The sequence below is a fragment of the Arachis ipaensis genome, chromosome B2 (genome assembly GCF_059453495.1).
Source record: "Arachis ipaensis isolate K30076 ecotype BB chromosome B2, ASM5945349v1, whole genome shotgun sequence".
NCBI classification, from domain to species: Eukaryota; Viridiplantae; Streptophyta; class Magnoliopsida; order Fabales; family Fabaceae; genus Arachis; species Arachis ipaensis.
In genome coordinates this window covers 80,545,725-80,571,986 of record NC_142437.1, presented here as the reverse complement: position 1 = coordinate 80,571,986, position 26,262 = coordinate 80,545,725, and the positions used below count along the sequence as shown (strand labels likewise).

Here is a 26,262-nt window from a genome sequence, read left to right as displayed (position 1 = left end):
TTAACATAACCTATATATATTCTATATAACTTCTAAAATTCATACCTAGCTACCCAGAAATTCCCTTTTACATTCCATACTCATGTTTCAACTTTTTATTTTTATTTTATCATACATGCATTGATTTTTGAATTCTTAATCTAACATTGGGGTAATTTTGTCCCCTTATTTATTTATTGAATATATATATATATTTTTAACATAACATAAACATAAACATAACTTATCAGTGCGTATAGATTTTTGATTTTTATAGTTTCACATGAGTAGGCATCCAAATTCCATTATATTATCCTCATTCCCTTATTATCCATTGTTCCCACAATTTCCCATACTTAAATAACACACACAATTCTATTTTAAGCTAACCAAAGATTCAATTTGGGATGTATAATTATTTTTCCGCTTAAGGCTAGTAATGTGGTAAAATATAGAACAAATGGGATTTAAAGGCTCAAAGTGGCTAACAAAGGTAATTGAAAGGGTAGGCTTATTTTGGATAAGTAAGCTGAACAAATAATGGCCTCAATCATATGCAAGCATGTAAATATAATAAACATTGGATATATAAGATGAAACAAAATATAGATTACAATCATAGAGAAGTAAACACACAAGAATAAAATAATTATGGTTAAATAATGTAACCATTCATAAAGGCTCAAATCTCACAGGTTGTATGTTCTTTAGCTCAAAAATCATGTTCCAAATACAACTTCAAGCAAATTTAACATAAAAGTTTTAATTAAAATTAGTGAAATTTTGTTCCAAAGATAGAGTCTTAAAAGAAACTTATTGTCTTTTCAATCAAGCAGAACATGCATGCAACTAATCTATTACTATACAATTTATCCTATTCTACAAAAGAAAAACTAACTAAATATCCTAATTTATTGGTGTATAGGGAAGAGAAATTACCTCCGGAAGTCAGCTACTGACCGACCTCCCCACACTTAACGCTTTGCACTGTCCTCGGTGCCATCTGTCAAGAACAGAGGAGGGTTGGTAGCAGTATCTCCACAGTCGGGACCATCATGGCTCCCTGTGTTGGTAAAAGAAGTGGAGTCCGGGGTGTCTGAGTCCTTGAATTTTCCCATGATCAGCTCCTTGAGGTATGTGAATCGGCGCTTGTTACGGCGTTCTCTCAGCTTAGCTTTCTGTTCATGCCGATCCAACTTTTCGAGTATCTGCTGGAGCAGTTGGGCTATTGTAGGTGCTTGTGGTGTTGAAGAAGGAATATCTTCAACTGGTTCAGTAGGCTGGCGAATAGTGGCTGCTGAAAGTCTAAGGTACTTCCCGTTGGGGACATACTGATCATCCCGTGGAAGCATGGCTTTGGTGTCCCCAGCTCTGTAGGAGACTCTGGCTGCTGAGACAAGATCTGAGACCAGGGCTGGAAAAGGTAGGTTGCCAGCAATTTGTACGTGTCCCATGGCGTTCCGGATATGTCTTGGTAGATTCAGAGGTTGGTCTGTAAGGATGCACCATAGTAGAACGGCCATGTCCGCAGTGAAGAAGGACTCGTGAGTGCTCGAAAAGACGTAATGGGACATGATTTGTGCCCATACACGAGCCTCCAAGGTAAGTGCTGAAGCCGATATTCCCTTAGGGCGGGTACAATGGTATCCGTAGATCCATCTGCTGCCAGGTAATGCGATAAATCTGAGAACAGCGTCCCAGTCAAATTGGTACATCTGGTGCTTGAGTGCAGCTTCTTGAAAGGCATCCAATCCTTCTGGAATAGGGGGAAGACTTAGAACTTTTTGAATGGCCTCTTCTGTAATGGAGACTTGCTTCTGACGGACATAGACAGACTGCAGGGTTGGCAAGTGGAAGTTGGAGTAGAACTCGACTACCCAAGAAAGATTTGACTTGCCATGGCTGTCTCTGTAGGAAACCCCATTGTCTTCGGGCAATTTGCGGCTCAACGAAGGTAGCAATATTGGGTGGGAGGAGAAGAAGGCATTCGTTGTTGTAACTTCTTTCTGCCAGGATGGGGAACATCTGCTCACAGTAGCGATTGGGAAATCGCGCAGTGTCCTTTGCTGGGAAAGCTTTCTCTTTTTCATCAACCTTTATAATCCTCTAAAATCTCTTTGTTGAGGGCTTTACTGCAGTTGAAGAGGGTTCTGCTACTAATGCTCTTTTTGTACCTCTTCTTGCTGGTTGTTTGGGAGTAGCTTTCTCCTTTCCTTTCTTGGTGGCCATCCTGAAAAAGGGAAGAGAAAGTAAAATAAATTGAAAGGGATAGAGCAAGGAAGAGGGTGGTGTAAGTGATAAGCAATGCACAATAAAGAAGAATGACATTAACACATGGTCCGGACGACATGGAAAAAGTCATCAATGGAAACATAGCAAGGGCATATAGGGACAAGTAAATGCAAGGGGTTTATTGGCATGCAGGCAAAGGCATGAGTAGCGTAGATCAAGCATTCAATGTCCAATTTAAATATGTTATCACTCGTAACTAACTATCACGTTTGTATTGACAATTAAATTCAATTAATAAAGTAGTAAAGGGATTTTGTGAAAAGCAAGCATTGAATATTACGGTAGAAAAATATAGAGAAGTTCATAATGCCAGATGGGCTTTTTCACAAACACATAGCATGCATGTAGAATAAGCTCTTGAAAATAATAATTTGAACATGCAAGTAATCCCTTAAAAAGTAATATATAATTGTCAAACAAATTTACAACAATCCACAAGCATATAATTATAAATAATGACTCAATTAAATTTATAACACCAAGTAAAAAGGAAAAGGAAAGAAAAAGAAAATAATAACAATGAAGGTAAAAAGAAAAGAAAAGAAGATAACATATAAAAATAAGAAGAATAATAGAAAAGTGAGGAGGGAAAAAGAAAAGAAAAAACCTTGATAATGGGGGTGAGAGAAAGTAAAAAGTGAGAAAGAAGGAAGAAGGTAGGGAGGAAGAAAGGTAGAAGAAATAAGGAGGAAAAGAGAAAATAGGATTTGGGGAGAGAAAGATAAGATAGTTGGCAGAATTAGGGAGGCTGTGCGACGCAAGCGACGCGATCGTGTGAGGCACGTGGTTGCGCGACTTGCGCTTAAAGTGAATGACGCGGTCGCGTCGGTCACGCGATCACGTGACCCGTTTTATGCCATTGGCGCGAGGGTAGCCTCGCACTCGCACAACTCTCTGTTCAAAACCATTAAATGCCAAATTTTGGGTGACGCGATCGCATGGGGCATGCGATCGCGTGAGTAGGCAGTTATTGGGTTGTGACGCGGCCGCGTGGGGTACGCGGTCGCGTGAGTGGACTACGCGTCCAGCGCGAGTCTAGCACCACTCTAGCACAACTTTCAGATGTGCACCTTTATTACGTCAAAATTATTGGTCACGCGGCCGCGTGGGGCACGCAGGTCACTGATCCCATATGACGCGGTCGCGTCAGCGACGCGATCGCGTAGGCCGAATTGTGCCATTGGCACACCTCCAGCCACGCTCTCGCGTGACTCTCTGTTCATTTTTAATTGTCTCTCCCAACACCTGCGACGCGGACGCGTCAATGATGCGGTCGCGTCGCGTAACATTTTTTTAAACAAAAATAAGAGTATGTAAATGCAGATGCACGAAATGTACTAATGAAGAGAAGAGTTATTAAATAAGAAAACTAAAAAATAAAGAAAAGAACGATCATACCATGGTGGGTTGTCTCCCACCTAGCACTTTGCTTTAACGTCCGTAAGTTGGACGCTCCACTAGCTCAGTCTTCGGCTATGTGGGATCTTCCAAGCGGAAGATCTCGAGCTCCTTGTCTTTCTTCCGCTTTTCGCCATGGTACAGCTTTAAACGATGTCCATTAACTTTGATAAGTTCAGAGCTTGAAGGATGGCTAAGGTGATAAACTCCGTATGGTTCGGCCTTATCTACTATGTATGGACCTTCCCATCTAGATCTCAACTTGCCTGGCATGAGCCTCAATCGAGACTTGTAAAGGAGGACTAAGTCCCCAGGTTGGAACTCTTTCCTCTTGATGTGCTGATCATGTACAGCCTTCATCTTCTCCTTGTATAGTCTTTAGTTCTCATAAGCTTCTAGGCGAAGGCTTTCCAGTTCTTGCAGTTGCAACTTTCTTTCAGCTCCGGCTCCCCCAATTCCCATGTTGCTTTCCTTTACTGCCCAAAAGGCTTTGTGCTCTACTTCAACAGGGAGATGATAAGCTTTTCCATAAACTAAGCGGAAAGGACTCATCCCAATGGGTGTTTTGTATGCTGTTCTGTATGCCTAGAGTGCATCTTGTAGCCTGGTGCTCCAGTCTCTTCTATGAAGTTTGACTATCTTCTGCAGGATATGCTTTATCTCTCTATTTGACACCTCGGCTTACCTATTAGTCTGAGGATGGTAAGTTGTTGCAACTTTATGGATTATCCCATGTTTCTTCATCAATCCTATTAGTCTCCTGTTACAAAAATGGGTGCCTTGATCGCTCACGATTGCTCGTGGTGATCCAAAGCGACAAATAATATGGTTTCTCACAAAGGAAACAACAGTGTTAGCATCATCAGTGTGGGTAGGAATTGCTTCCACCCATTTGGAAACATAATCCACAACTAACAATATATAAAAATAACCATTGGAATTTGGAAATGGACCCATGAAGTCAATGCCCCAAACATCAAAAATTTCATAGAAAAGCATAATCTGTTGAGGCATCTCATCCCTCCTGGATATATTACCAAATTTCTGGCATGGGAGACAGGATTTACAAAATTCAGCAGCATCCCTAAAAAGAGTAGTCCACCAGAATCCACAGTCTAAGATTTTTCTAGCAGTTCTTTGAGGGCCAAAATGTCCTCCACTCTCAGATGAGTGACAGGCCTCTAAGATGGACTGGAATTCTAATTGAGGCACACACCGTCTAATTACCTGGTCAGCGCCACATCTCCATAAATATGGGTCATCCCATATATAATATTTAGACTCGCTTTTCAGCTTGTCTCTTTGATGCTTAGAAAAGTATGGAGGAAAGGTGCGGCTAACTAAATAATTAGCTACAGGTGCATACCAAGGGACTCTCTCAGATACTGCTTGCAGGTTATTGACGTTAGGATTTTTGCCAGTAAAGAAGTTCATAAAAACAGTCGCATTGTAGATATAGTCTCTAAACTAACAAAAATCCCTTCGTGCAAACGTTTTGGTTGTCACAAGTAACAAACCCCTTTTAAATTGATAACCGAGTATTTAAACCTCGGGTCGTCTTCTCAAGGAATTGCAGGGAGGTATGTTCTTATTATTGGTTATGAGTCTTGTAAATTAGGGGTTTTAGAAAGTAAGGAAGCAGTATGTTGCATAAGAAGAATAAGACAAATAAATAACTATAAAATAAACTCTTGGCAAAGTATAAGAATTGGAAGTCCTATCCTTATCAATTGTGATGAGAATTGGATTTTAATCCCACTTGGTCAGCCTTTACTAAACAAAGGAAAGTTAAGTGGGCTGATTGGCTTGATTCTCAAGTCCTAGTCAACTCCTGTGGAGAGATTAGCTTTAGAGCAATCCTAGTTCAATCAGAATCTGCCAATTTCAACCACTGTTTTATTTGACAACTCAAGCGTCACCAATTACCTTAACCAAAGCCAAGAATGTAGAAAGCTAAATTAAAGTCATAAATATCTGGAATACCTCAAATAAAATACATTCAAAGTAGTAAAATCTAACATGGAAAAGTTCATAAGCCAATTGGAAAAATAAATAAAAATAAAGAACTTGGGATTGAGAGTTACTCCTAAAACTAGGAGAAGTCCTAAATCCTAAGAGAGAGAGGAGAGAACCTCTCTCAAAACTAATCTAAATCATGAGAAGTGAATTATGAGAGCCTGTTTTTGAATGGATGTATTTCCCCACTTTATAGCCTCTAATCTGTGTTTTCTGGGCCACAAACTGGGTCAGAAACAGCCCAGAAATCGCTGGAGAAGAATTCAAACACGCTGATTTCCGTCACTGCGACGCGGCCGCATGGATCACGAGGTCGCGTCGCCTAGCATCAGGGAAACAATAGCATATTATATATCAAATCGAAGCCCCGGACGTTAGCTTTCCAACGCAACTAGAACCGCGTCGTTTGTACCTCTGTAGCTAAAGTTATAGCCGTTTGAGTGCAGAGAGGTCAGGCTGGACAGCTTAGCAATTTCTCCAACTTCTTGCATTCCTTCCACTTTTGCATGCTTTCTTCCCATCCTCCAAGCCATTCCTACCTTATAATATCTTAAAACACTTAACACACATATCAAGGCATCTAATGGTAGTAAGAGAGGATTAATAATAAGCAAATATAAGATCAAAGAAGCATATTTTCAATCAAAGCACATAATTAGGAAGGCAAATGTAAAACCATGCAATTAATATGAATAAGTGGGTAAAGAGTTGATGAAATTCACTCAATTGAGCACAAGATAAACCATAAAATAGTGGTTTATCAACCTCCCCACACTTAAACATTAGCATGTCCTCATGCTAAGCTCAAGAGAAGCTATAAAGAAATGAAGAGGAAGGTAAGAATGTATGAAATACAATCCTATCTATATGAATGCAACTAAATGTGAAATGATTTTACCTACTTAGTTAAAAAGTAAATAAGCTCTTCAAGACAAACATAAATCAGATTTCACTAATTCAAATTATACAGTAAAAGACAAGTAAACTTGTAAGAAGATAGCTTATGACAGCAGGGAATATAGAATTAAGCACTGAACCCTCACTGGTAGTGTATATCACTCTAATCTCTCAAGTGTATAGGGTTATTCACTCTACTCTTCTCTAGTCATGCTTTCTAAACCTTGTTCTTCATCTAACCAATCAACAAATATTTAATGTACTAATGCAAACATCATGAGGTCTTTTCAAGGTTGTAATGGGGCTGAGGTAAAGGTAAGGATATATGTATGGCCAAGTGAGCTATAATATGAATCTTCAATTAACCTAAGCTCTCACCTAATATACATATACTCTATATACTTTTAAATTCATGCCTAGCTACCCATAATTCTCACTTTTGTATAATTCCCATACTCATGTACCAAATTTTTCTTTAATTTTTATCACATGTGCCTTGATCTTTTATTAAACTTAATATTGGGGTAATTTTGTCCCCTTATTTACTTATTTATTGAGTATTTTTGGATTTTTCTCTTTTTTTCTCTTTTTTTTTTCTTTCTTTTTTTTTTTATTTAGAGAAACAAACATAACTTATCAATGCACATGGATTTTCTATTATTTTTCTATTTTGGTTTTTCATGAGTAGGTTCCCAAATTCCTGATATTCAAATAAATTAGAAATATTATACTTTTCCTTTATTAACCCATGTTCCCACAGTTTCCCCATACTTAATTAACACACTATCTTAAGCTAACCAAATATTCAATTGGGATATTTAATTGTTTTTCTGCTTTAAGGCTAGTGATGTGGTAAAATACAGAACCAGAGGGGTTAAAAGGTTCAAAGTGGCTGACAAGGGTGATTTAAAGGGTAGGCTTATTTGGGATAAGTGAGCTAAAATCAAATAATGGCCTCAATCATATGCAAACATGTAAATACACTAAATAATGGACATATAGGTTGGAACAAAATATAGATTACAATCATAGAGAAGGGAACACACAAGAATAAAATATTTATGGTTAAATAATGTAACCATGTAAATAAGCTCAAAGTCTTACAGGTTGTGTGTTAAAAACCATGTTCCAAATACAATTTCAAACAAATTTAACACATAAAAAAAAATTTTAAAAATTTTTATTTAAATTAGTGAAAAAAATTTTTTTTTTTAAAAATAGGATCTTAAAAAGAGATTTATTATTTTAACCAAGTAGTAACTAAATGCACAAAATCAAATAAATATGCAATCAAATATGCAGATGCAACAATGAACAAATAAAGAAAATAAGATTATTGGTGTTGAAAAGAAAGTACTAACCCACGGAGATCGGTATCGACCTCCCCACACTTAAAGATTGCACCATCCTCGGTGCATGCGAAGATGTGCAAGTGGACGGGTTGCTTCGACTGATGCTCTTCTCATCAAGGAATGTGCGTAGGAACTTGTTTGTCTCTCCCATTAAGAAGCTTTTCCTCTCCCTTTGTGGTGGCCATCCTGAAAGAAGAGGGAAAATAAAAAGTAACCCAAAAAAGATAGAAAATAAATAAATAAAATGTGGGTGTTAATGCCAGATAATAAGGGTCTCAATTACATGGTAGCTACAACATGCAAGTGAGAAAACAATAGAAGTACATGGCAGATCAAGAGTGCAAAAATTTGCAACAATGGGAGGAGAGAGTGGGTAATGAAAGACAATGTAAGTTCGTGGCAATGCAAATGAAGTGCAAGTATTATAAAAGATTGGCATTGGCAGATAATTAATATCATCCCACAGTGTAAAACAAGTTATTAAGCACCAAAGTAATTCAAGAAAAGATGTAACAGTTGAATAAGAACTTTTGAACACCAAAATTAATAAATTTAAAAAAATAAAAATATGCAATGAATGAAAGTAAGCAAATAAATTAAATAAAATAGAATGGGAGTGAGAGAAAATAAGAGAGGAAGAAGAAAGAAATAAGAAAAGATAAGAGAATAAGGATTCGGAGAAGAAAAGATAAGAAAATTGGCACTAATCTGGATAGGTTGTGCGACGCTGGCGACGCGGTCGCGTGGTGCGCAATAAGGTTAGGCGATGCGGACGCGTGGGGCACGCGATCGCGTGACTTGATTTGTGCTAGTGGCGCGAGTGCAGCCTCGCGGTCGCACAACTCTCTGTTCAAAACTTAGTATTGCCAAAATCCTGGGTGACGCGATCGCGTGGGGGACGCGATCGCGTGAGTGGCCATCATGGGGATATGACGCAGCTGCGTGGGGCACGCGTTCGCGTGGTGAGGCTTGGGCTTTCAGCACGATTCCAGCCCAACTCCAGCTCAACTTTCGGCCATGCACCCTTTGACGTCGAAATCCAGGTCACGCGGCCGCGTGGGGCACGCGATCGCGTGGGAGGCCAGTATTCGCTTGCGACGCGGACGCGTCAGCGATGCGGTCGCGTGGGATGAATTGTGCCACTGGCACGCCTCCAGCCTTGCTCCAGCGTGACTCTCTGTTCGTTTTTATTTTCTCTTCTCTCCTTGCAACGCGGACGCGTCGCTGATGCGGTCGCGTCGCGTGCTCGCTTTTTTTTTTTATAATCTGAAAAATGCAGAATGCAGTGTTAATATGAATGTGATGCAAAACTCCAGGTTCAATATAACAAAATAAAATAAAATTCAAAAATAAATAAAACTAAGTAATGAAAAGGGAACGATCATACCATGGTGGGTTGTCTCCCACCTAGCACTTTTAGTTATAGTCCTTAAGTTGGACATTTGATGAGATTCCTGCTATGGTGGCTTATGCTTGAACTCATCCAGGAATCTCCACCAGTGTTTGTGATTCCAGTAACCTCCGGGGTCCCAAACTAGGCATGTAAAACCCTTGAGCAGCTTCAAAAAGATTCTTAGGCTCCTGGGGTGTTGGATGTCAGAACAGATTCCAGGATCCCAAACTTTACTTTTACACCCATTTTTGTCGGGATCTGTATTTTTCCAGCCGGGTGATAAGTAATTTGAATTCTCACTGCAGCTACCAAACAGCTTCCTAGACCCATTCAATTGAGCTCTACACCAACCTTTGCGTTTAAACTTAAAGCTTCCAACCATAATGAACCTTGCAGGACAATTCTTACCACCGGCCCTCTTTCTCTTACTCTTAATGCCACAAAGAGCTCTAAGTTGACCATCCGTCTCCAGTAGCCCATATTCAAGTGGGATTAGAAAGCTATGGGATATGAATTTTACCCACTTGAATGTTGTGAAGGATGATGGCAACTTAGGGGGAGGTGTTTTTAATGAAATTGCAAGCTCCACTCCCTTGTGCTCTTCTCTGATAATTACCACCTCTTTGCAAGCTTCTTCAATTTCAACCTCTTCCTCTTGGTAGCTTTCTTCCAATTCAATCTTCTCTTCATTGCTTTCCAAGGGCATGGGAGGTTCTGCATCTCCTAAGTCTTCAACCACTTCTTCTTCTTCTTAAACAATGACAGCTTCTTCTACTTGTTCTAGTACGAATTCATTCTCTGTCTTGTCCACTGGGGTTTCTGGTATCTCCTTCATGCTACGCTCTTCAATAGACTGTCCACATGGAGCTGTGGCTGATCCTTGTATATTTGAGTGCCTAGAAGCCCATTGAATTAATGCTTGCTCCAGTTGTTGAGTGGTTGCCTGAAATCGATCCACTGTTTCCTTGAAACGATCCTTTGTCTCTTGATGCACTCGGTTATCATAGGTAGGATCATAGTGCTCTTGGATTGATGGATATGGAGATGGCAAATATTGAGGTGGTGGTGGGATGGGGAGATCATTCTGTGATTGAAAAGGAAGTGCACTAGAGCTTGAGGGTTGATTGTTAAAGGTATTTGGTGGTCTGATTTGGCGGCGAGAGCTCGTATAGTAGAGTTTAGATCGGTAAGTGCTCTCTCCATGGAGGTTTGGGGTGGATCTATGTATGGTTCATTTGGTTCATAAGGTGGTTGGTATGGTGGATGTGGGTTAGGGTCATATGGAGATGAATGGCGGAAAGGGGCTTGTGAGTTTGGTGGTCCAAAGTTATGTTGAGGAAAGGGTTTATAGGCATATGGTGGTGGTTGTTGATAGTCCATTGGAGGTGGTTGTTGCCATGAAGGTTGATCAAATCCTTGTGGCTCCTCCCATCTTTGATTGTTCCAACCTTGATGCCTGTTTTCATTGTAATTTCTTCTTCCTGCAACATAATTGTAACCAGACTCATAGCCAAAGGGGTGAGAGTTCATAGTAGCAAAATAAAAATTAAAGGATGCAAAAAGGAAACATACAAAAATGGAAGGAGAAGGCAAAATGGAGCTTTAAGGAAACTGGTATCCACGCGATCGCATGGACGACGCGTTCGCGTGCCAGAAGCAAAGAAGCAGCGACGCGGCTGCATGACTGACGCGACCGCGCACCTTGAGTAGAACACCCACGACGCGGACGCGTGACTGACGCAACCGCGTGGAAAGGAAAAGCTCCAGATGACGCGACCGCGTTACCCACGCGGACGCGTGACAGAGGCCACGTATCAGAATTTACAGAATACACCCCCAGCAATTTCTGAAGCCCTTTTTGGCCCAGATCCAAGTACAGAAAGCATAGATTAGAGGTTATAAAGTGGAGGAATGCATCCATTCAGAAAGAGCTCACCAATTTCTAGTTTTCATGATTTAGATTTAGTTTAGAGAGAGATTCTCTCTCTCTCTTAGGATTTAGGACTTCTTGTTTTGGGAGTAACTCTGGATCCAGGTTTTAATGTTCTTTTATTTCAATTTTACTTTTATTTATTTGATTCCAATATTTGAATTGATTATTATAATTTAAATTATGAATTATTCCATGTTACAGATTTCTATTTGAATTAATGATATTTAAGGTATTTTTCAGTTTATGATTGTTCTCTTTGATTTAAGTTGCCATTGCTTCCCATCTAAGGACACTTTTATTATTCCAGCAATTTACTTTTTCCCCTTTTGGTCTTGGTTAAGAAATCAGTGACTCAACATTATCGAACTCAGCATAATTGATAATCGTTATCTTGCTAATTGATCTGAACTTCAATAATCCCAACTTTTTCCTAGGAAATAAATAGGATTCGAAGGTCAAACTAATTAGTCCCTTGACTTACCTTTGCTTCATAGGTTAACTAAGTGGAATTAAGATACAACTTTCATTATTGTTGAGAGGGATAACTAAGTTGGACTTCTAATTTCCCTTATCTTGCCAAAAGTTGTTTTACAGTTATTATTTATTTTTAATTGCCATTTAATTCACTCGTCATTTAAATTACTTGCTTCTCACCTTCTAAACCCTGATTACAACCTTTATAACCAATAATAAGAACATACTTCCTCGCAGTTCCTTAAGAAGACGACCCGAGGTTTGAATACTCGGTTAACAATTTTTAAGGGGTTTGTTACTTGTGACACCCAAAACATTTGTACAAAAGGGATTTTTGTCGGTTTAGAGACTATATCTACAACGCGACTGTTTTTATGACATTCTTTACTGGCAGAAACTACGATCGTCAAAATGGCGCCGTTGCCGGGGAACTGCTAACGTGTGCCTTATTATTGGTTATTGTAAATATTTTTCTTTTGCTTGTTTATTTATTTTTGTTTTTCCTTTTTATCTTTATTTGCTACTATGAACTCTCACCCCTCTCGCTTTGAGTTTGGTTCTAATATTGTTAAAGGAAATAGAAGTTACAGCAGGAATGTGCATCAAGGTCAGACCAATCAAGGATGGATGGAACCAAGAGGATCTAATCAACCCTTTTGGCAGCAACACCCTCCGAGATATCCTGGACAAAGACTATTCTACCGTGCATACCCAGCTGAAAGACATGGTGGACAACCTTGTAACTACCAACAAGCCCCACCCCGTGCATATGAACCATCCTTTCAACATAACCTCGAACCACCACACTCACAAGCTTCTCTTCACCATTCGCCATCATATGATCCTTCCTTACCCCAATACCAATCCAATCGTTCCCAATCATCACCACTTTCCTTTGTATCATGTCCAAGTCCGGCAAACCGCGAAGCAGAGGATCGTCTAAAAGAAACAGTAATTAAATTTCAAACAACCATTCAACAACTGGAGCAAGCACTAATTCAATGGGCCACTAGGCGCTCAAATATACAAGGATCAACCACAGCTCCATGTGGACAGCCCGATGAAGAGCATAGCATGAAAGAAATACTAGAGACTCCAGTAGACAAGACAGAGAGTGAATTCGTACTAGAACAAGTGGAAGAAGCTGTCATTGTTCAAGAAGAAGAGTTGGTTGAAGATCTAGGAGATGCTGAACTTCCTTGGAAATCCAGAATTGAGGAAAACTCTGTCCAAGATGCTACAGTTGATGCTAAGGAGGATACCGTACAATCTCCAAGGCAAGTCGTTTACAAAGAATCAGACAGAATAATCCAAGAAGCAAATTTCCTTGATGATGATAGTCATAAGTCTAGTTCTCCTAGTGATGAACTTGCGTCCGCAAGTGAATTCTCTGAGATCGAAGAATTTTCTCCAAGTGAATATGAAGATGATGCGGAGGTAGATTTCTCTCAACCTCCAATCTATGACTCGAGGGATGAGGAAGACATAGAAGACTTTGACTAGGATACAGATACAATTGAAGATCTTTGCAAGGAAGTGGAAGAATTCACAGAAGAGCACAAGGAAATGGAACTTGCAGAGCCACCAAAAACACCTATCCCAAGGCCATTACCACCTAATACAAGCTTCAAGTGGGTACAATTCTTAACTTATAATTTTACTTATTCACTTGAATATGGTTTGCTTGAAACAGATGGCCAACTTAGAGCTCTCTGCGGCTTTAAGAGTAAGAGGGAATTGGCTCGTATTCAGAACTGGTGCACCAGGTTCAATAAGGTTCCACGCTTCACCTCGAAGTACATGGATTGGTATCATGCTCAATTGCATGGATCACGGAGAACGTTTGGTCACCACGGTGAGATTCTACTTTTTAACCCGCCCGAATGGAAACTTACAAATCAAAACGGAGGCGGATCTAAAAACACAGCTTGGGATCATTGATTATATTCTGACATTCGTCATCCCGGGAGGCTAAATATCTGTTTAAAGCTGCTCAGAAGCTTTACATTCCTAGTTTGGGACCCCGGAGGCTATTGGCATTCCAAGCACTGGTGGAAATTTTTGGACGAATTTAAACATAAGCCACCATAACAGGATACTCTTCCAATGTCCAACTTAAGGACTTTAACTAAAAGTGCTAGGTGGGAGACAACCCACCATGGTATGGTCGCTTCTTTCTCAATCTATTTCTTGTTTATTGTTTTCAATTTACCCTTTTTTTTTTATTTTAACATTAACCTGGAATCATGCATAGCAATCATGTTAATCATTGCATCCTGCATTTTTCAGTTAAAAAAAAAAAGGGTTGCACGACGCGACCGCATGCCCCATGCGATCGTGTCATACCGCGAAAAACACCACCCATGCGACCGCGTGACCCACGCGGCCGCGAGATATATATATCGGCGTAAGGATCCAACGAACAGAAAGTTGGGCTGGAATCGTGCGGCTCTTGTGCGTTTCGCACAAATTGGCCCACGCGATCGCATGCCCCATGCGATCGCGTCACTTACCCAATACCAATCCCACGCGACCGCGTGAGCGACGCGATCGCGTCGCATGGATTGCATATCACCCCAAAAGGAGACAGAGAGTTGCGCTGAAACGGTGCTGGAGTCGTGCGTTTAGCACGAATTCCAGTGACGCGATCGCGCGACCCACGCGATCGCGTCACCCCTCTTTTCCCCACTCTCATGCAATCGCGCGCCCCACGCGATCGCGTCTCCCCCATTTTCACCCCAACCACGCGACCGCGTGCCCCACGCGGCCGCGTGGATTCAAAAATATAACCCCCCCAGCCACGCGAAACCTATCAGTCGCGCAGCCCCCCCTTCACCCCCAACCCTCTTCTCCTTCTCTGTTCTTCTTCCCCCAGCCACCGCCGGCCAGCCACCACGCCACCACCCCGACGCCGCCGCCGCCCAGACGTTTTGGTTGTCACAAGTAACAAACCCCTTTTAAATTGATAACCGAGTATTTAAACCTCGGGTCGTCTTCTCAAGGAATTGCAGGGAGGTATGTTCTTATTATTGGTTATGAGTCTTGTAAATTAGGGGTTTTAGAAAGTAAGGAAGCAGTATGTTGCATAAGAAGAATAAGATAAATAAATAACTATAAAATAAACTCTTGGCAAAGTATAAGAACTGGAAGTCCTATCCTTATCAATTGTGATGAGAATTGGATTTTAATCCCACTTGGTCAGCCTTTACTAAACAAAGGAAAGTTAAGTGGGCTGATTGGCTTGATTCTCAAGTCCTAGTCAACTCCTGTGGAGAGACTAGCTTTAGAGCAATCCTAGTTCAATCAGAATCTGCCAATTTCAACCACTGTTTTATTTGACAACTCAAGCGTCACCAATTACCTTAACCAAAGCCAAGAATGTAGAAAGCTAAATTAAAGTCATAAATATCTGGAATACCTCAAATAAAATACATTCAAAGTAGTAAAATCTAACATGGAAAAGTTCATAAGCCAATTGGAAAAATAAATAAAAATAAAGAACCTGGGATTGAGAGTTACTCCTAAAACTAGGAGAAGTCCTAAATCCTAAGAGAGAGAGGAGAGAACCTCTCTCAAAACTAATCTAAATCATGAGAAGTGAATTATGAGAGCCTATTTTTGAATGGATGTATTTCCCCACTTTATAGCCTCTAATCTGTGTTTTCTGGGCCACAAACTGGGTCAGAAACAGCCCAGAAATCGCTGGAGAAGAATTCAAACACGCTGATTTCCGTCACTGCGACGCGGCCGCATGGATCACGCGGTCGCGTCGCCTAGCATCAGGGAAACAATAGCATATTATATATCAAATCGAAGCCCCGGATGTTAGCTTTCCAACGCAACTAGAACCGCATCGTTTGTACCTCTGTAGCTAAAGTTATAGCCATTTGAGTGCAGAGAGGTCAGGCTGGACAGCTTAGCAATTTCTCCAACTTCTTGCATTCCTTCCACTTTTGCATGCTTTCTTCCCATCCTCCAAGCCATTCCTGCCTTATAATATCTTAAAACACTTAACACACATATCAAGGCATCTAATGGTAATAAGAGAGGATTAATAATAAGCAAATATAAGATCAAAGAAGCATATTTTCAATCAAAGCACATAATTAGGAAGGCAAATGTAAAACCATGCAATTAATATGAATAAGTGGGTAAAGAGTTGATGAAATCCACTCAATTGAGCACAAGATAAACCATAAAATAGTGGTTTATCAGTTATCAAATGGGAAATTATCAGTTATAGGAGTGGAGTCATTTGTAATGTGCTCAAGGCGACTCAAGTGGTCTGCCACTAAATTTTGGTTACCACTCCTGTCCTTAATTTCTAAATCAAATTCTTGGAATAGCAGTATCCAACGTATAAGCCTTGGTTTGGACTCCTTTTTAGATAATAGATACTTTAGAGGTGTGTGGTCTGAATACACTACTACCTTCGTACCAAGTAAATAGGCTCGGAATTTATCCAGAGCAAAAACAATAGCAAGAAGCTCTTTCTCAGTAGTAGTATAATTAGACTGAGCGGCATCTAAAGTTTTAGACGCATACGCAATAACAAAGGGGTCCTTACCTTCACGCTGAGCCAGTGCTGCTCCTACTGTATGGTTGGAAGCATCACACATAATTTCAAATGGTTGGCTCCAGTCTGGTCCTCTTACAATTGGGGCTTGAGTCAGTGCCGTCTTCAGCTTATCAAACGCTTGTTTGCAATTGTCACTGAACTCGAACTTAATGTCTTTCTGCAGTAATCTTGATAAGGGAAGTGCTACCTTACTGAAGTCCTTAATGAATCTCCTGTAAAAACCTGCATGGCCAAGGAAAGAACGGACCTCCCTCACAGAAGAGGGGTAAGGTAAAGTAGAAATAACATCTACCTTTGCTGGATCTATAGAAATACCAGTATTAGACACAACATGTCCTAGTACAATCCCTTGTTTAACCATAAAGTGACATTTTTCAAAATTTAATACAAGGTTTGTACTGACACATCTATCTAATACTCTAGATAATCCATCTAAGCAAAGGCTAAAGGAATTGCCGTATACACTAAAATCATCCATAAGAACCTCCATACAATCCTAAATAAGATCAGAGAAAAGACTCATCATGCACCTTTGGAAAGTAGCTGGTGCATTGCACAAGCCAAAGGGCATTCTCTTGTAAGCATAAGTCCCAAAAGGACATGTAAAAGTGGTCTTTTCTTGATCCTCAGTGGCTATATGAATCTGAAAATAACATGTGTAACCATCTAAAAAACAATAATGCGATTTACCTGACAGGCAATCTAGCATTTGATCAATGAATGGAAGAGGATAGTGATCCTTACGGGTTGCTTGGTTGAGGCGTCTGTAGTCAATGCAGACCCTCCAGGCATTCTGAACTCTGGTTGTCAGGAGCTCTCCATGCTCATTCTTCACTGCAGTGACTCCAGACTTCTTTGGCACCACTTGTACTGGACTTATCCATTCACTGTCTGAGATGGGATAGATGATATTTGCCTCTAGTAGTCTGGTCACTTCCTTTTTGACAACCTCTAGGATAGTGGGGTTCAGTCTTCTCTGGGGTTGATGGACAGGTCTTGCTCCCTCTTCTAAAAATATTCTATGCTCACATACTTGAGGGTTGATGCTTACTATGTCTGCCAAACTCCACCCAATTGCCTTCTTGTGCCTCCTCAGCACACCAAGTAGCTGCTCTTCCTGTTGAGAAGTGAGTTCCCTTGCAATGATAACCGGAAACTTCTGCTCGTCTTCAAGGTAAGCATATTTGAGGTGTGGAGGAAGGGGTTTTAATTCTAACTTCTGATCATGTTCTGGCTCTAGGTTGTCTGGAGCTGGTAACAAAGGCAAAGCACTGTCATTATCCTCTGAGAATTTCCCCACACTTGGACCTTGTCCTATGTGCTTCTCTTCAAATTCCTCCTGGTGAAATTCAGCTACGGTTTCATCTATAATGTCACACTAGAGGATGGAATGATCCTCCAGAGGATGCTTCATAACTCTATTCAGATTGAAGATCACTACTCGGCCATCTATTTCAAAAGAGTATGTTCCTGAAAAAGCATCTAATTTGAACTTTGAGGTCTTCAGGAATGGTCTTCCGAGTAGGATTGATGATGGCTTATCTGAGGCATTCTGGGGCATCTCTAGGATATAAAAATCAATGGGAAATGTGAGCCCTTTAATGCCCACTAATACATCTTCAGCAACTCCAGCCACTGTGATAATGCTTTTATCTGCTAACACAAAACAAGCTGCCGACCTTTTTAAGGGAGGGAGCCTCAAAATATCATATATAGACAAAGGCATTATACTTACACATGCTCCTAAATCACACATGCAATCAGAAAATACTACACCACCTATAGTACAATTAACCATACAAGGACCTGGGTCACTACACTTCTCAGGTAAACCTCCCATTAAAGCATATATGGAACTTCCGAAGGGAATAGTTTCTAATTCATTAATTTTGTCTTTATGTATACATAAATCTTTTAGAAACTTTGCATATTTAGGTACCTGTTGAATAACATCAAAAAGGGGAACAGTTACCTCAACCTTTTTGAATATCTCTACCATTTTGGGATCAGGTTCCAACTGCTTCCTGGGCTTCCTTGCAAGTTGTGGAAATGGAATGGGAGTGGTATCTTCTGCAGTGTTTGCGCCTTTTGGTGCTTCCTCTTATGGTTGCACTTCTTCTTCTTTAGCTATGTCCTGTATGTCCTCTTCTTCTTCAACATCTTCTATTTCCACTACCTCTTCAGCTGAGGCGTGCTCTGGTGGGTTTGGCTCATCCTGATTCCTCTCCTGTAGTGTGATTCCGGACCTCAGGGTGATGGCATTAATATCACCCTTGGGATTGGGTAATGGTTGAGAGGGAATTCCACTGGAGCTCAAAGGTTGGTTATTGGAGTTGTTCATTGATCCAATTTGTGAGACAAGAGCTTGCAAAGTAGCGTTCAGACCATTTAGAGTGGCATTAATGTTATTTTCCATGGTCTGCTGTCTCCGATCAATAGATTGTAGTAAGTCATCATTGGCAGATGAAGAAGGATAGGTAATTTGAGAGGTCTGCTATTGGGTATTCTGTGGTCCTTGGGATTGCCTCAGGTGAGGTGCTCTGTAAGGCTGATTCTGATTCTGTTGCCTGTTGTTGTTATTATTCCATCTCTGATATCCCTGATTATCTCTGCCTGCTCTGTTATTGTTGTCCTCCAATTCTGGTTAGAATTGTCCTGCCATCCATGGTTGTAATTGCCACCTTGATTGTACCCTTGGTTGAGGCGGTCATAGAAGTTATGAGTGGCTGCCACGGTGTTGTCTTCCTGCTGGAGCTGCGGACATTCATCGGTATAATGACTGTAATCAGCACAGATTTTGCAAACTCTCTGTGGGACTAACTGTTGGTTTTTCTGTGCTGGAGAAGGTTGAGCTTGCTGAACTTGTTGATTCAATTGCATTTGCTTCAGCAAGTTGGTCATTTCACAGATACTCTGAGTTAGAGCAGTAGTCTCTCTGCTAGAGGATACTTCTGTAACGGCTTTTGAACGGCCTTGTTTCTGCCTGTGATTCCTGGTAGATTCAGCTAAGTCACTAATCAATTGCCATGCCTCATCAGTGGTCTTGTACTTTTTCATAGACCCATTCCTAGCACTTTCCAATGTGGTCTTATCTTGGGGCCTCATGCCCTGTGTGACATAACCGAGTAACACTATCTTGTCAATCATATGGTGGGGGCATGCTTCCAGAAGATTATTGAAGTGCTCCCAGTATTCATAAAAGATCTCAGATTCATCCTGAACAATCATGGAAATATCTTTCCTCAGTTTATCAGTAACTTCAGCTGGAAAGAACTTTTCCAAAAATTCTCTTCTGAGTGTATCCCAGTTGGATACAGTTGTTGCTGGTTGAGTGTAGTACCACTCTCTTGCCTTTTCCTCAAGAGAAAACGGGAAAGCTTTCAGCAAAATTGAAGTTTCATCTGCACCATCACGCCTGACAGTAGAACAGGCTGCCTGAAAATCTCTCAGGTGCTTGATAGGCTCTTGAGCAGGTAAGCCATGAAACTTGGGCATCAAATTGAGTAGTGCGGTCTTTATTTTAAAATCTATAGCCACCGTTGGATGATGCGCTTGGAACGGTTGCATTGAAAAATCAGGGGATCCAGCCTCCTAGATAGTAACTCTTCTGGCTGCCGCCATGTTACCTGTACGTAAATCAACCGAATCAGTAGAACGGGAGCTGGTTTCTTCCTCAAATGGCGTTTCAAATCCGCCCTCAGAGAGGGCTAACCGACGCCGAGCTTACCTTATTCGTGAAATAGTTCTTTCAATCTCAGGATCGAATACTGGCAAGCTTGGATCAAGAAGTGAACGCGTCATCTAACGAAAGAAACAAGCAGCTCATAGTAGCAAAATAAAATAAAATGAAAATAAATAAATTCGAATTAATAACTTTAGCACTCTATTGCAACAACCCGGCAATGGCGCCAAAAATTGATGCGAGCGAAAATTGGCGAGTTAAGAATGATTATAAATTATGCGTTGCCAGTATAGTTCTCAACCAACCAGAAATCTGCTTATCAATTTAAAAGGGGTGTCACAGAAATTAAAATTAAAATACTGGGAGTATGAATCCCAGGTCGTCTCCCAACGAGTTGCAGGAAAGTGTGCTATTTTATTAATCAGAAGGTTTTCAAAAAGGTTTGAGTTGAATGATAGAAAATTAAATTAGAGAATGTATATAAATATAAATAAAAGCCTTGACTGGGAGTTGATTAGATGGAAGCCCTATTCTTGTTGCAGTACTCTCAAGATTAATTGACAATTGAGATTTATTGTGTTTAGTTGTCCCTTACTAAGTAAGGAAAAGTCAAACAAGTTGGAATGTTGTTCTATCCACAGGTTCCAATCCACTCTTGGGAGGATTGGTGTTAGTGACTAGAGAGCAATCCAAAAATAAATTCAATTACAATCTTTCTCTTGAGCATTCCAACTCAAGGATTCCTTTCATCGACTCCCCATCAAGTTAGGGGACTACTCGCTCATTGTAAATGTAAAATTCATAATGTAAGAAAGGGAATTAAAGAAAGACATCATAAATAATGCTCAAAAGATTAATTTAAAATAAAAGTGATTCTTGTATTAATAAATGCTAAAATAATCCAATAGTAAAATTAAGTAAATTAAGGAACATGGAAGAGTAAAAGACAAGTGAAGAGAACGAACTAGAATGTCGAAGGCTTGATGAGGCAATAACTCTTTTCAATATCCCAATGCAAAGATAACGAAAAATAACTAATCCAAAAAACTACGAATGTGTAGAGAGAAAACCTAGAGGAGGAGTAGAACTGGATCTTAAAACTAAAACTATGCGGAATGAATGTTCTCTCTAGTTTCTGCATGTTCTCTGGCTCTAGTCTTCTTTTCTGGGCCGAAAACTGGGTCAAAATGGGGCCCAAAATCGCCCCCAGCAATTCTGCAGATTATGCAGATCGCGCATGTCACGCGATCGCGTCGCTCATTCGGACGCGTCATTCAGCGTTCTGTTTGCCACGCAGTCGCGTCATCCATGCGGCTGCGTCACTGCGATTTGCTCTTCTCCACGCGGTCGCGTCGTCCATGCGGCCGCGTCGCTTCTCACTGGTCATCTCATCAATTTCTTGTGTTCCTTCCATTTTTGCAAGCTTCCTTCCCAATCTCCAACTCATTCATGCCCTATAAAGTCTGAAACACTTAACACACAGATCACGGCATCGAATGGAATAAAGGGGAAATAAAATACATAATTAAAAGTCTCTAGGAAGAAAGTTTTCAATCATGCAATAACTTTAGGAAGGAAATATAAATGCATGCTTATTTAATGAATAAGTGGGCAAAGATCATGATAAAACCACACAATTAAACACAATATAAACCATAAAATAGTGGTTTATCAGAACTCCCTTCTAAGCAAATTCTAATCTCTAACAATCTCATCGGGCAAAGTGTAGAACCACTCTTTGGCTCTTCCCTCTAGGGAGAAGAGGAAGGCAAACAACCAAATAGCAACCTCATCGGAACCCTCTCGCCTAGTTGTTGAACATACACCTTGAAAGTCTCTAAGGTTTCTAATAGGATCTTGGGCGGAGAGTCCATGAAACTTGGGTAGAAGATGAATCAAGGCAGTTTTGAGTTCAAAATTAGCATTTAACTCCGAATGATGTACTTGGAGCGGTTGAAGAACAAAGTCCAGAGCACCGGCTTCTTTAAGAGTGACTCTCCTTGGAGCGGCCATTGGTTTGGTACCTAGATTGATAGAAGAAGAATTAGTAGTATTGATGGAAGAATAGATGGTTTCCTCCTCAAATGACGTTTCCGATTCACCCTCGGATAAGGTTGGTGAATTGTTAAAAACCCTTTCACCACCTCTAAAGGCTAACCGTCTTCGAGCTTGCCTAAGATGTGAGATAGTTCTCTCAATTTCCGGATCAAAAGGGGCTAAGCTCAGATCCGGTAGTAAACGCGTCATTCAATGAAAGAAGTATAGAGCTCATGACAATAAGATGCACTAAACAAAGATTAATACTAACTAATAATTGAACTAGCAAATAATCAAGAAAAAATGCAAGTATTCACATATCCACATATTTACACTAACCAACAAGATGGCACACAATTGCAACTCCCCGGTAACGGCGCCATTTTGATAAGCTATATTTTGTTGGTATAGAATTTTCCAATAGAATTATATCGTGAGTATAGTCTAAACCAACAAACTATAACGCATCAAACATAGAAAGTATGTGTCCACAATTCAAATTCAATAACCAAGAGTATTAGTCTCGAGTCATTCTCCCTAGGAGTTGCCCTAAGGTGCACATCATTGGTTAGGAGTTCTCTTGGTGTTTGAGGTTGAATACGAGAAATGTAAACTAACTTGCATAAAAGCAATGAATAAATAATAAGTAAGCTAAGGTACACAAGAGATTAAGCTAAACAAGAGTAAATACTAATCAATCAATGTAAAAGCCTTGACTAGGGTTGGAAATTGGAATTCATATCCTCATTGCCTCCAACAATTGTGATGAGAATGGGTTATTGCTCCACCTAGTTAACCTCTAACTATGAAGGAAAGTCAAGTGGAAATAATCAATTTGAGTCCACAAGTCCTAGTCAAATCCTAAGGAAGGACTAGAGTTAGTGTCATTCAAATCAATTAGCAATTTCCAATTATCAATCAACAAAAGGCTTTGACAATTCAAGTGTCTCCAATTATCCAACCCCTAAGCCAAGAGTGAAAATCTACTCCATAGCTAAAGTTGACATTTTCTCAAACATTTGGTGAACAATAATGAAAGACATTGTGAAATTGAGAAGAGAATTTGAATTCAAGCTATCTAATACAAGCAATCAACAACAATAAAGCAATTCACAACAATGAACATGAAATTCCTCAATGCGTTAATAGAAATCAAAGTAACAAGATCCAAATCCAATATCTACAATGCTAGAGTAACAAAAACACTAAATTGAGAGTAGAAGAGTGAGATCTACAAACTAGAACAATGATATTGAATTCAGATCTAACCAAAGGCTCCAAGTAAAATTGGAATTGAGAAAGCCAAAACCTAGAGAGAAGTTAGAGTTTCTCTCTCTAGAAACCTCCAAATTAAAAATAACTACCAAAATATCTAAAAGTATGAAAAAAGTCCCAATCCCCTTCAATCCTTGGTCCTTTTAATCTTTTCCCTCCAAAATTTAGCTCAAAACTGGGCCAGGAGCTCCTCTAAAATTGCCAAGCACGATTTCATTAAAGAAGTCACATGCCGATCGTCACGCGTACGCGTGGGTCACGCGTACGCGTCGACTGGGTTTTTGCGATCCACGCGTACACTTCAAGTGTGCGTACGCATCGATGAGGATTCTGCCCAGCCACGCGTATGCGTCCACGTTTGCGCGCCAATCCCAGATACCAGCTTCCATGCGTGCGCATCAGCTACGCGTGCATGTCGATGCCAATGCTCCAAAGCCCCATTTTTCATGCTCCCTCCACTTATGCATGCTTCCTTCCTCTCTTCTAGACCATTTTTGCCCCCTATAAACTCTGAAATCACTCAACAAACAGATCATGGCATCGAATGGTAATAGAGGGAGATAAAAATATAGCATAATTAAGGCCTAAAAAGCATATTTTCAACCATCAAGCAAAATTAGGAAGGAAACATAAAACTATGCATTTACATGGATATGTGTGATAGAATGTTGATAGAACCCTCCAAATTCTACACAAAATACACCCTAAAATTGAGGTTCATCATTTATCAATCTCCCCACACTTAAAACATTAGCATGTCCTCATGCTAATCTCAAGAGAAGCTATAAAAGAGGTGAAGAGGAATGGTAGAATTTATGAAATGCAACCTATCTATATGAATGCAACTAAATGCAAAATGCTTTTACCTACTTGGTTAAAAGTAAATCAACCTTCCAAAAGCAAATTTGAATTGAATTCCACTAATTTGAATTCCAAAATAAAGTAGAAGTAGACGTGCAAGAAGAAAGCTCATGAAAGCCGGGAACAAAGAATCGAGCAACGAACCCTCACCAGAAGTGTATACACTCTAATCACTCAAGTGTTTGGGGTTCGATTCTCTCAATTCTCTACTAATCTTTCTTTCTAAGGCTTGCTCTTCTTCTACCAATCAACAAAAATTTAATGTCCAAATACACATATCAAGAGGTCTTTTAAGGGTTGTAATGGGGTTAGGGTCAAGGTAGGATTGTATTTGGTCAAGTGGACTAAAATCTGAATCCTTGATTAACCTAAACTTCCCACCTAACTTAAGACAATCCATGTAATCAAAATACCAAATCTAACTACCCATTAACTATGTTTTGCCACATATTCATGCATCCCAAATTTGAATACAACTCATATGCAGTGCTACCACCATTTACTTTGGGGTATTTTGTCCCCTTTTATTTATTTATTTATTTATTTTTTCTTTTATTTTTGTTTTTTTTCTTTTGTTTTTCTTAATGCATACGATTAAGGTATTGAATGCATGAACAAGTCATCAACATTCTTTTCACATTTTCACAAAAAAAAAATCTAACATACTCAATTTCCAAACCAAATATTTCCAAACCCAACTTTCCCACACTGAAATCATGAACACTTTCACTAGTCTAATCTAACCAAGGATTTAAATTAAGGTCATTCATTATTTTTCTCTTAGAGTTAATGATGTGCTAAAGTAAATAACAAATGGGATAAAAATAGGCTCAACATTGATTTGCAAAGGATAATGAAAGGGTAAGGCCATATGGGTATGTGAGCTATAGTGAAACAAAGGCCTCAATCATGTAAGTGCATACATACATCAAACAATGGAAATATAGAATCAAGCAAGACAAAGATCAAAATTTTAGAGAGAACAACACATCATAATAAAACATTGGTTGATAAGATGCAACCAATCAAATAGGTTCAAAATCTCACTGGTTTTGTGTGTTCGAGCTCTAAACCATGTTCCAAAATAAATTTCTTCAAGAAAGTTCAACAAAAATTTTAACTCAAATTAGTGAAATGCTATAAAATAGTTTCTTGAAAAAGAATTCATCACTTCAACCAAATAGTACATAAATGCAAGCAACTAACTACACATGCAATCTATTATGCAATTCAATAACTAACTAACAAAGAAGAGTAAGAATTGGTGTTGGACAAAGGAATTGGTACCCATGGAAGTCGGTATCGGCCTCCGCACACTTAAAGATTGCACCATCCTCGGTGCATGTAAAGATGTTCAAGTGGACGGGTTGCTACAACTGATGCTTTTTCTCCAAAGATTGTGTGGCGGGACTTGTTGTCGCTCCACTTAGAAGTTTTCCGTTTCCCTTCTTGGTGGCCATCGTGAAAGAAGAGAAAAAGGAAGAAGAATAACCCACAAACAAAGATATGCAAACAATTAAAATATGGATGGGCTAATACCAAATAATAATGAGGTTCTCAACTACATGGTAGCTACAACATGCAAGTGAGAAAATAATATAGGCAAATGGCATATCAATAGTGCAAGAATTGCAACAATGAGGGAGAGAGGGTGGGTCATGAAAGACAATATAAGTTCATATCAATGCACAAGGAATACAAGTGGCATAAAAGATTAGCAGTGACCTATAAATAATATCACCCAACAATATAAAACAAGTCACGAAGCACAACAAATAATGGAAGAAATATTTGACAGATGAGTAAGAACATTTAACACCAATGTTAAAACAACAAATATAGAAAAGAATAGAAAAACAAACAACAAAATTAAAATGAAATGAATGCAAGTATGCAAATGTAATAAACAAAAGAGAATAAGGGAGAATAAGGATGAAAAGTTAAAGAAATGAACAAGAAGAAAGTAAGAAAGGAAGAAGAACGAAAGAGAAAGGAGAGAAGAAAGAAGAAAGAAATGGGGGAAGAGAAACGACGCGTACGTGTGGGTTGCAGAATGAGAAGGTGACGCGTACGCGTCTTCATTTTATTAAAATT

The 26,262-nt window shown here is 39.7% G+C and overlaps 1 non-coding gene across 1 annotated transcript; it reads left to right on the top strand.

The window, feature by feature from the left end:
* Positions 1-19,454: 19,454 nt before the first annotated feature.
* LOC148574559 (small nucleolar RNA R71) lies at positions 19,455-19,562 on the top strand. Its single transcript, XR_015906189.1, has one exon. It is a non-coding gene; the product is annotated as a small nucleolar RNA R71 (small nucleolar RNA).
* Positions 19,563-26,262: the final 6,700 nt, after the last annotated feature.